Genomic DNA, 12,312 nt, shown 5'->3' on the forward strand with positions numbered 1-12,312 from the left:
AAAATTCACATGGTAGGTTGGCCTCAGGCTATCAACAGAAGTATTCTTGCTAAAAGGTAGTTAAACAATAGTCAAATTTTAAAAGAAAGAAAGATGACCCTAGAACTTTATGCCTTGTATTAATTATTAATTAGTATGTTTAACTTACAGACCTTATTCAGATATCTCCAGTAGTTCCAATATTGTTCTTTATTGTAAAAGAAAATCCCAGATCATGTATTGTATTTCCTTGTTATGTCTCATTAATTACCTTTAACGTGGAAGAGTTTTACAGTCTTTTTTTTTTACAGTTCTTCACATTGACATTTTTTTGGAAGTTTCTTAAATTGATGTTGCTTCACAAACTGGCCTTCATACACGCAGGGCCAAGAGAAACCAATGGAAGAGGCAGGCTACTCCATGTTGGTAGATGGCAGGTTTAATGAGCAAGGGAATTTACTTACATATGAGGCTTACCTTGGAAGACCAAAGATGAGTAGATCCCCACCTGCCCACTAGAATTTTAAGTTTATACGAAGGCCTTAACTAGGTTTGGTCATGTATTCAGTCCAAAAGCTCTTGACAATATCTTATTCTCTTGAGACTGTCCTTGGAGCAGCTCCTACTGTGGGAAATGGTGGGCAGAGCATATAATCAATCCAAGGGCGGGGGAAGAGATGAGGAGCCTTCAATTGCCGGGGGTTTGATAACTTAGTATGGCTGATGTTTCTCCGTAATTACACTCAGGCTGTATATTTTGATGGGGATACCATAGAAACCATCCTAACCAAGTGATCAAATGAAAATCACCAGTCACGGGACAAATTCACATCATGCTTCTCTTTGTATAATGAATGGAGAATAATGATGCAAAATTTTAAGTCTTAACAGATCTCTATATAAGTACATTTTGGGTTATAATTTTTTATTTAAAAAGTATATTCAGTAAAAGTAAACTTCCTGTCATACTATTTATTATCCCAACCTCTGAATTTATTTTCTTCCCCAAAGGAAACTGCTATTAACAGTTTAGAGGGTATTTGTCACACTTCTTTCTATGATTTTATTTATATAAAAATATATTTGGGATTTTGGGGGGGATAAACTTATATGAATGTAATCATACTACATATGTTGTCTTCTGGTTCACTTTATTAATTTAATATATTTTAGTGTGATTTTCATGAGTGCTCACAGATACTTTATTTTTTTTCTGATGACTAATAGCCATGGGCTAGATGAAGCATCATTTATTTAGCTACCCTTAAATCAATGGACATTTAGGTTGCTTCTAACATTTTAGTATTTCAAACAATGCTATATGTAACAAACACTACTCTTTTACATGTCTCTTCATGTATGCACACAAATATTTCTATGAAAAAAATGATACCTAGAAATGAAAACCTTGGAAATTCATTTTGATTCTTTTGATAAACCCTGCCAAAATAGCCTCAAACTGACTCACCATTTTATATTTCTTCTAACTTTATAAGGAGAATCATTTCCTCCATATCTTTGTCAGCACTTCACATCAACAACAATATTTAATATTTGCTAATCTATTAAAAAATCTTATTAGATGTCAGAGAGGTTGTGGGGTTGTAGCTAAAAATATTAATACTTTTTCTCTCATCTTCTAAGTTCTTCAAGGCTAGGCTAATAATCTAATTAACAGAGACATTAAAAGGAGAAAATCAAGTTTTCAACCCCTGTGGATGGGTAATCACCATAGGCATAAAAATGACAAAGACAGTGAGGCAACATGGGGTATATAAAATATTTTGGACAAAGGAGGAAAAAGGTTAGCCCTGGCTGGTGTAGCTCAGTGGATTGAGCGTGGGCTAGGAACCAGTGTCCCAGGTTCGATTCCCAGCCAGGGTACATGCCTGGGTTGCAGGCCATAACCCCCAGCAACCGCACATTGATGTTTCCCTCTCTCTCTCTCTCTCTCTCTCTCTCTCTATCTCCCTCCCTTCCCTCTCTAAAAATAAGTAAATAAATCTTTTAAAAAAAAGGAGGAAAAGGGGAGGGGAACAAGGCCTTAAATTTCAGAAGTGAGAATGGACAATTTACAGGTGGTTGAGGCAGAGTAGAAGATACATGGCAGAAAAATTCTTCCGACCCAACTCAGGAAACGTGGGACACTACTTACCACACTTCATTCAAAGGAGGCTAACGTGACATCCTAAGATCTCCTTCCTGAAGCAGGCCTCTCTGAATTTCTTGGGCAGGAAAGAGGGTCGGGGGTGTCAAAGGTTCTTTCTGAGTCTTGTTTCTTAATAAACAGCTTAAAATCAGTACCCCACAAAGAAGCTTCAGGGTGGCAAAATTTGGTTCCCTTCATTTGTCTGTCTTTTCATTATACTTATTGGTCATTTTTATAATTCTTCTACAAATTGCCTATTTGATTCCTTCTCACACTTTTATTGTGCACATTTTTCTTATTTATGTTTAAGCTGCCCTTTGTTTCTTTCTTCCTTTTGTTGTGTGTTTTGTTTAGTGGCGGGGGGAAGGGAGGGAGAAAGAAAGGGAGAGAAACATCAGTGTGTGGTTGCCTCTCACACCCACCCAGCTAGGGACCTGGCCTGCAACCCAGACATGTGCACTCAATGGGAATTGAAGGGACAACCTTTTGGTTTGCAGGACAGTGCCCAACCCACTGAACTACTCCAGTCAGGGCTCCTCTTTGTTTCTTTGCATATTAATCATGTATGACACTTAGTTGCCAATATGTGTTCTTCCAAATGTAGACAAAACTTTATTCAAGTACACTTTGCACTAGATCACTGAAAAAATTTTTAAAAAATCAAAAGTCCCACCGTTTTGCTTTTACCCAAGAGAAACTTAAGGTCCATAAAGAGGGGCATATTAATTTGTTCTAAGTCACACAACAAGAACCTTAGTCTTACATAAGATGCCAAAATAAGTGTAGGATGGTGATGGAAAAATAGAATTTATGTTTGTCAAAAGACCTGGGTTGGAGCCCAGCCTAAGCTAATAATGGACTACTCTTAAACCTGCTGTTGGGCAAAGAGTTCAAGTGCCAATGTTGCCCGTGGAGATGGGCTCTTGTGGTGAAACAAGAAAAGCACTCCAGAGACCCATGTATGGGGGATGAGGTGCAGTGGTAAGATTTATTGAAGCTGGAGCAAACACAAAGGACTGTCCTCAGGTGCCTGGAGTCTGTGTCTTATCTTTGTCCTAGTGGTTCAGCTCTGTCCCATTGTGGAAGACATCCAGCCTTGTCTTCAACAAGCCCCAAAGAAGGGCCTGGGTCCAGAAAATCTGTGCCATGGGCACCAAAGCTTAGTCCAGCTCAGTCTCTACCCTCATCCTGCCAGCTTGGTTTCTGTTCCCAGCTGCACTCTAGCTGGCAGCGCTGCTGTGCCCAGACTCATGCTTGGAACCTGCAATTGGAGTCCACTCTTGGAGCTCCTACTTGGAATCTGTGCTAGGACCTGAGCAGCTGCTGGGCCCACATGGCTGTTATGGAAAGAGAACAAGCAAATGAACAGGCAAATGCATGCTACCAGAAGAGACCTTTGTTAAGCTTTGATTAAATTATCTTGGGAAGGAGCTGGCTGGCTTTCAAACTAACCAATCTCTTTCCCAGTCCTTCATGAGGTTCTGTTGGGTACTCCTTCTATCCAATCTGATCCTTTTCCCAGGCTAGATTCCTCCCCCTTATGGTCACATTCTTTGCTTCTACTGTGTACACCTCATAGTAGAAAGACCTCTTCCTGTACCATCTTGGCTTCCATTGTGCATCTGTCTAGCAAAGGAAATTTCCCTGATGTTTTTATTCCTCCCTCAGTAATCGGAGTTAATGACCAGTAACCCATCCTTCCTACCTGCTTTGGGGATTAGATCCTGAAGCTGGAGGATACAGCTATCCCCCGGGGGGAGCCTGTGAATGCTACGACTTTCCAGTGAATGAGGCTTAATGTCTGATTTAGTCTGATTCTCTTTGCTCTCTTCCATTACTTATAATTAATTTAACTTGGAATCTAAAGGCATAGATTCAAGCCTTGTCTCCACTACTCACAGGCTGTAGGTACTTGCTGCAAATCAAATTCCTCATTTATAAACGAGACTACAAATACATGCCCTACATATTTCAAATCAATGATGTGAGAACCAATATTAGTGTGAATATTAGAAAGCTTTATGCCTTTAAAGTATTTTTTAAAATGCCAGACAAGCCAGACTGACTTTTGGTAATGTAAGGTAATTTCTTCCCCCAAAATAAACCACTGTCTCCTAGATGTCCATGTTAATAAAAGAGAGAAAACAATGTTTTAATATCATATACAAGATGGTAAAGATTTCTGTTGCACAGAAATTCTCATCCTTCCCTGTCACTTATCTTCACAAATCCAACATTAGTGTTTCAATAGACCACACATCCTTCAAGCTACTGTTTCAATTATTTCGTATTCTTTCTTTTATATTTGGTTCTAATATACTTGGTTTAGAACTTGAAATTAAGATGCTCACATTAATTTTTAGTGAATAAGTTAGAAAAGTGTTACAGATAAACTTTATGACATTAATAATTCAATTTTTAATCTTCTCATGAAAAGAACTGCCTGAAATTATAGAAGTTAATCATTATTCAATATGAACTATAAATGTAACCATTGGCATATAGCAGGTTGTCATGAAATCTATCATAATTGACAAAGAATTTGCTTTTAGGTGATTTGAGTTCTTTTTAAAATACTTTTCAATGTAATCACCCATCTTCTCAGGGAAAGAGGAGTAAGTGAATATATTACCCGGTACATGCAAGGTCATCTAGTGCCTTTCTGCAGAAAAATTACAAGAGGGAAATAAAACCTTTAATAGAATATCCATCACTTTGATGAAACTGGATGGAAATTCACTCACATATATATCCTATTTCTTTGGGCTTCAGAATAATGTGTGTTAATAGAGTCTAAAGACTTCCTTAGCAACATCAACATGGTCACTGAGGACAATTCAAATGCACTAACATTCAAGAGGACTTTTAAATACAAAGACTTCTTCTTTTACAATAAAAAAATTGATTTCATAAATACCTTGGATATGTCTTTGCTAATATTTTACTGTAAAATATAAATTGTAGGAGTGATAGCTTAATTGCAATTAGACAAATATAATTACATCAAATATTCTCAATTTTAGTTTAGCAACACTAAAAAGAAAAAAATTGATTAGTATTCATGTCTAGGAGCATGCACTGACTTAATTAATATCATATCTAAACGCTTCCAAGAGTGCAAAAACCCTACTTTCTTTACTGAAGGTGTAGTACTTCAGAAAAATAAATAAATGAGACAATATGTACAGTAAAATAAACATTTGAGTTCTATAGTTTAATGTTTCCCTTGTTATGTACTTGCTGGAGATTACTCTTGGATAATAACATTCCTCTGTAATTCTGCTATATCTATCCTTTTCACATAACTTGGGCCATTCTTCTGATTACCGGCATTTCAATAAAGTGCATATAGAGGTTCCCACTCTAAAGCCAATACATGTGAATTAAATAAAGTTCACCTTAGCATGATTTTTAGGTCAGAAAAAGTCATCACTGCTCTTGATTTCTATCACAAGTCTCCAATCAAGGTGACCTGCTCCCAATACTAGATTTTTAGTGAATGAATCCCACAAACAATGTTAATTTGAATGTGTTTCACAGAAGAGTTTTTCTCTTTCAAAAATAGCCATTTGTTTAATTTTGATCATTTTCTGATTGTAAGCTGGTCTGTATTTTCTGACTTTAGTTTTAGCCTTTTTTTTTATTTAAAAAGAGTTCAGAAATATCTCTTTAATTGAAGATCCCAGGGTGGTGGACTAGCCCTAAGATTAAATAAATAAATAAATAATCCCTAAATCTAGGAGCAAGGTCAGCAATCCCCACAGTCTATAGTTCAAAGACTATAAACAAGAAGCCAAAGGCCTAGTTTGATTTTTCTTTTGTTTTCTCACTCAGTTCAAATAAACAGTACAAAAAATGAGTTATTGGTATTTAAAAATAAGAATATTTCACATGAAATTTTGTGTGTTCAGTTCCCCTTTGAAAGTGGGATATCTAGTCGTCGGCAAGCCCATGTCCACCTGGCAGGAACCACTGGACCTCACCTGAGGCTGTCTTCTTCTGCCGCGGCACGCACACTCCAGCTCATCCCAGACCCTAGCACTTTTTATTTGGTATGCCGACCTCTCTTTCTTGCTGCCTGCCTTTCTGCCTCATTGCCTCCTTTTTCTCACCTCAGTCTTTCTATTTTAAATTTCTTCCTTCCTATCCTTGCATGGCCTCTCCAAGCATTTGGGTTTGAAATCTCACACTGAAAATGAACAAAATTACCATGTAATGAAAATGGGATGAAGACGTCATTCTACTCTGAGCTCTGTCACTTTGTGAAGCGATGTTCACTTTCTGAAGATGTCCCCTCATGTATTATCATGAGGCTGTCATTTAAAAACTAAGGAACACTTTAATCTTGTAATCTGTAATTTGCCATAAGGACTAGTAGAAACTGAGTTACTGATATTTATTCAAGACCCTTGCAAGATGGACAAGCATTTGGGAACACAGTGACTCAGTTAGTGGCCTCCTCAGTGTTTGAGCTGGAAGCAGAGCAGCTATGGTTTCAGTGCATATAGCTAAAACTAGCTGAAGCAATACCTTCTAAGGTTGCCATGCCAGAACCAAGATAAAGAGCCCCAAACTGAGTTTTTGAACCAAATGTTGATACTGGGAGATGCAATACACAACCCATGCAAACCATGAAAGTAGGCAACTGATTTATGAGAAAGTTACATGTGTCCCCAACCCTACTTTCTTACATGTTTAGGTATATTAAATGTTTAGAACAGTTAAAGGGGTGGAAACAGAGCACATGGCAGTTAAAATTATGGATGTATATTATTCCAGTGTGTGTATGTGTGTTTGTGTATATGAATATGTATAGATTCCAAGTTTAATTAATTTCATTTTTATAATAAAAATAATAGACATTATTTTAATGCCAATTGCAAAGAGAAATTCTGTCTAAAATCCTCATAAAAAATAAGTATCTGCTGAGCATGTTTCTTTGAATGAAAATGTCAATCAGTGATAAGTTAAATCATGCATCAATTCATTTGTTTACCAAATATGTATCATGTACTTTCTATGTTTCACACTTGTTCTGGCACTGGAGATATGTTGGGAGCCACCCTGCCTGGTTCCAGGATTTGTAACCGCTTCCCCCCTGCCCCCATGACTAAGGCTGAGTGAGTGACCTTCAGACCAGAAGCCATGAAGGAGACAAAGCTTATCTCCCTGGCAGGAGCAACTCTTCTGCTCCTTTTACTTCATCCATAACCAGCCCCCAATGCTTGATCGGTTAGGCAATGACGGGTAAGATTCCCCAAGGGGGGAACAACCTAAGACAGGCACAATCATGTGGAGGCCCCAAGGAAGGACTTGGGGGGCTGCAGCAAAAGGCAGTGATGGACCCTCACCCCTCGGGTTTGACAAAGCCTGAGTCCTCATTCTCTCTGTGAGAAGTCTCCTAATCTCTTGGCTGCCTTACTTCCCCTGCCTGACTTAAGCCTGAAACAATGACAGAGGGTGATGCAGCCCTGTGCTGGAAAGGGTGGGCTCCCTGGGTGATCAGGCCTAAGAAAGAATATGTAAAATCCTGTGAAATTTGCTTTGCTAAGAATGCTCTCAATTAAATGATAAAGGTCCGAGCAGGAAAAGAGTTTGTTTCCCAAAGCTTTGTAGCCCTTTAGCTAACAGACCCTGACTCAGAATAGGCCCTTGTAGTTTTTTGTATGCTATCCATTGTTTGATGCTTACTGCCTGACAATGATTAATGAGCTTTACCTGTATTCCTGTGCAAGTTGAAAGCCAATAAAAACCTGTCAAGGCAAGAATTGGCGATCTCCTTTGAGAGAGTGGCCAGGCCACTCTGAGGCACCCTCCCCTTGAGAGGGTAGCCATGCCATCCCTTTTCCTCCACAGAACTCGGTAGTCCCTGTGAATTTATCTCGTATCTCACCCATAATGCCTTGGACACTGTGGGTCAGTGTCCGCAACAGAGATACAATGACAAGTAGGGGAGTGCCTACTCTCAAGTAGTTCAGAAACCAAAAAGACAACCAAAAATATTAAATAAAGATAAAATTAAGATTAAAATGCCCTGCATTATAAGTGTTATGATAAAATATGTTTACAATACTGTGGGATGCATAGAGAGGCATCTCATCAAGTCAGGAAGAATAATATCTTGTTGTCATGAATGATTCAGTGTTGCAGAATGCATACTAGCTGTCAAATATAGAAGTCTTCCCATGTGGTGGAAAATACATAATCTCCAGCCAGAAAGCACTGTTTTAAACTAACTGCTTTCAAGAGTACACTGAAGTTTAACTGAAGCACTAAAGTTGGAGAATATGGAGCACTTATGGAATTTATACCTTGCCTATTTTAAGGGGTTTTTTTGTGTGTGTTTTCTGTTGATTAAGTTACAGCTAGTGGAACAGTATATCTGGAATATGTGAGCATGGCTACTAGCACAAAGCTGTTTGTCGAGTTGCCACATAATGCCATTTGAAGATTCCAACTCTCACAGTGGAAACATTTCTACTTGGCATCTGAAGAAACTACCAAAATTTTTCTCCTAAAATTTAGTGCCAAGAAAAAAATGTATTTCCAGAGAAAGTCATATATTTGATTTTTTATCATAGAAAATTATGATTTATTTCATGTTTCTTTTTCCTTTTGTAGTGAGGGAGAGAACATAAAAACACAGGATTTAGTTATTATGATTATCTCCCCAGAGATCCCAGAACAAATGTTTCTCTTCTAAATTATTTCTGTCCATGCTTGCCATTCATTTAAGCCATCTTTTCTTTTGTATATTCAAACACCACAATCCATTAAAAATCCATTTGAAATAAAAATATTCTAAATTATTAATTGATAAAAGGACACAGAATGAATGGGTAAGTAGGTGATTTCACAGATAGATAAATAAATGATAGTTTTCATTCTCCAAAAAACTCATATCCTCAAAATAGTCAGTTAGTGCTGCATTATTCTTTTCTACATACTTTTTAATCAACAAAGTATGATTACTAAAATAATAATTAAAGTATATTTTAGACCCAAGAATGTGTTTAATTTTGAATGATTCATTCAAGTCACCCAGATATACATGTTTACATTTCAAATTATAACACTAATGAATTAATATTTTAATGCACTTAAAACTAGAGAAAGTGCTACTACATTTCTGCTTATTACATAAAATGACCTGAAAATATTATAAACAGTTAGTTAAACTTGAGAATTATCAAGAAGGTTAATTATAATAGTGAATGATTAACTGAGGTAATATAAATATCCCAAGAAAAAAGCAATGGTAAATATTTTAATACTTCCTGAGACCCTTGAAATAATGTTTCAGCAAAGCATCATCATTGCCTCTTTTGTGTTGTAATATTAAAATTTAAAACAAATGTGCCTTAGAGTAGAACTGACCCCAATAGAACAACACTCCCTAAGAGAAGTTACGAAGTATCACTTTCTGGGTCTGAAATATTTTTTTTTAATTTTAGTTCATTCTGACCACCAGGGACTAGTATAGAGGCAGTACACAATGTATAACTGCATATATTGATATTAATTTTACATGAGTAGATTCGTGATTTCACCAATTATCAGGACATCCTTGAAACTTGCAGTTGTAAATGTGGGATAAGTGAAAAGAAAACACAGTCTCCCAAGCTCAGGATACAATAGCAGCTCTGTTAGGAGCCTGAGGGTGAAAGAACAGGAAGAGTCAAGATTCTTCAGAGTAGAAAAAAAAAGATTCTTCAGAGTATTCTCCAAATTCTTTCATCTTAGGACACAGCTATGGGCACGATAACACTAGACTAAAGAAGAATTCAAGAAGTGGCTTTACAAAAACAACTGAAACATGATTTCCCCAAGGATCCTGTCTGCACAGGAGCAGAACCACTACAAAAGTTAGATCCAAAGGAGCTTTCTGTAGTTCATTAAAAAGAAGCACCACCTAGGGGTCTATTGAGCAATGGGAACACCAAGCTCCAGTTGGGAACTGGAAGAGGCTAAAAATCCAATCGCTATCAAGCTTTATCCCAATGAATCACAAAGATATTAGCAATACTATCACCTACACATGGGAGCTAGGTTCTAACAATAAAGCATATAGCTGGGGCAGAATTTAAAAGAGGACTTTCCATTTAATCTCTACAACAACATCCAGATCCAGACAAGTTACTTAGCATTATATTTGAACCCAACTTGATATACCTTACACATTATGAATTACATCATACATATTGGTATACAGAATACACTTGAAAAGTGCACACCTATGCAAAAGGTTCTGTACCTTTAATACTGACAATGATAAAGAAGCCAATTTCAGGTGTCATATATGAAATGGGAAAGTTACTCTCAAAACAAAGATGGAAACAAATCATCAAACCTGTGCTTCTTAGCCTAGCAAGAACTACAATCTTCTGATTGACAGCCAGTCTTCCATTTAAGCCAGAGAGTGAATAGATCTTTTCTCCACCTCTAATCAGCTGTAATGAGACCTGTTTCCTCATCTATAACATGAGAATAACAAGGAGAGCTACCCCACAAGAGTAGTTTGTGGAGTTTAGAAGATAATTTGTGTAAGGCTTTTATCTGCATGCCCTAGACCAGTGCCATCCCATAGAAATATGATGTTAGCCACAAATGCAAACCACATAATTATAAATATTCTAGTATCCACATTTTACAAAGGTGAAGCAGGGAAAATTAATTTTAATTATATATTTTAACCCAATATATCAAAAGTATTATAATTTTAACAAGCAATCAACATAAAAATTATTAATGAAATATTTTACACATTTTTCCTATAACATCTTTTCTACTTAATTTAGCCCCATTTCAAGTGCTAAATAACCACATGTGACTAGTGACTACTGTCTTGAATAGGCAGCTCTAAAATATAATTAACATTCAACAACAATTTTTTCAATTATTTTATTATTGTTCAATTACAGTTGTCTGCAGTTTCCTCCCACCACTCTCCCCCGCCTGATCCCAGCCAAACCCACCTCCCTCCCTTGCTTCCACCTTCCCCCTGGTTTTGTCCATGTGTCCTTTATAGCAGTTCCTGAAAACCCTTCTCCCCTCTGTCCCCTCCCCCTGCCTCTCTGGTTATTGTTAGATTGTTCTTAATTTCAATGTCTCTGGTAATGTTTTGTTTGCTTTTTTCTTTTCAACAAAAATTTATTAGCATTAATATTGTAGCATTATTCATATGATTACTACTTGGTTTGACTGGTATTGGTATTACTATTACTCATAATAATCCTAAGCAGTGTTCATAATTTTTCATTGAATTGTAAAGTAATTTTAAATCTCTTGCTATTTTTATGAATATAAAATCTTCCAGTGATGCTACAAAGCTAATAAAATAAAGGTGGATATGTACCTTAATATTTTAGGGAAAATTACAGAAGAAAATTGCCAGAGTACAACAAATGTTAAATGAGGAAAAATTGGGAGGACATGGGAAAACTTTTCAGATAGAGTGTATAGTTCAAGAAAAAGTTTTTAGGTCTGACTGGTGTGCCTCAGTTGACTGGGCAGTGTCCTGCAAAGCGAAAGGTCACTAGTCTGTCTCTCTGTCAGGGCACATGCCTGGGCTGCATGTTCAGTCCCAGTCAGTGCACACAAGAGGCAATGAATTAATATTTTTCTCACATCAGTGTTTCTCTCCTTCTGTTTCTCCCTCTGTTCCCCTCTCTCTAAAAGTAAATTAATTAAATTTTTTAAAAAGAAAAGGTTTTTAAAAGGCAGAATTTAAAGCTGTTGAAACATAGCCTTAAATTTTTGCTTACAGCCAATGTAGTGGGAATTAGTAACGAAAAACCTCTGTTTGCTTATTACTCAGAAAATCCAGATAAAAATGTAAAGGCCTCAGTGAGGCAAATTGGATGTAAAATTTTGAATTAAGCAAAACCAGGGTGGTAAAAGACCTTCTAGAATGAAATTATTTAATAAGTCAGAGAGCTTCATTGGAGGAAAAAAGTAAACTACAGTGGTAAAGGATCTCTACCTAAAGTAATATAAAGGCCTTGTTATCAGATTCCCATTAAGGAACTTCATAGGAGAGTGACCATCCTAGGGCTGGCTAAGGAATCCACCTCCCTGAGTCCATGGTGTGTGCCATCCCTCACCCCGATCTCTTTCCGGCAAATCCCTAATCATGCTTCAGCCATCAGCCTAGCCTTCCCTTACCTTGGGAATCTTAAAGATGC

Source organism: Phyllostomus discolor, chromosome 2 (assembly GCF_004126475.2).
Source record: "Phyllostomus discolor isolate MPI-MPIP mPhyDis1 chromosome 2, mPhyDis1.pri.v3, whole genome shotgun sequence".
NCBI classification, from domain to species: domain Eukaryota; kingdom Metazoa; phylum Chordata; class Mammalia; order Chiroptera; family Phyllostomidae; genus Phyllostomus; species Phyllostomus discolor.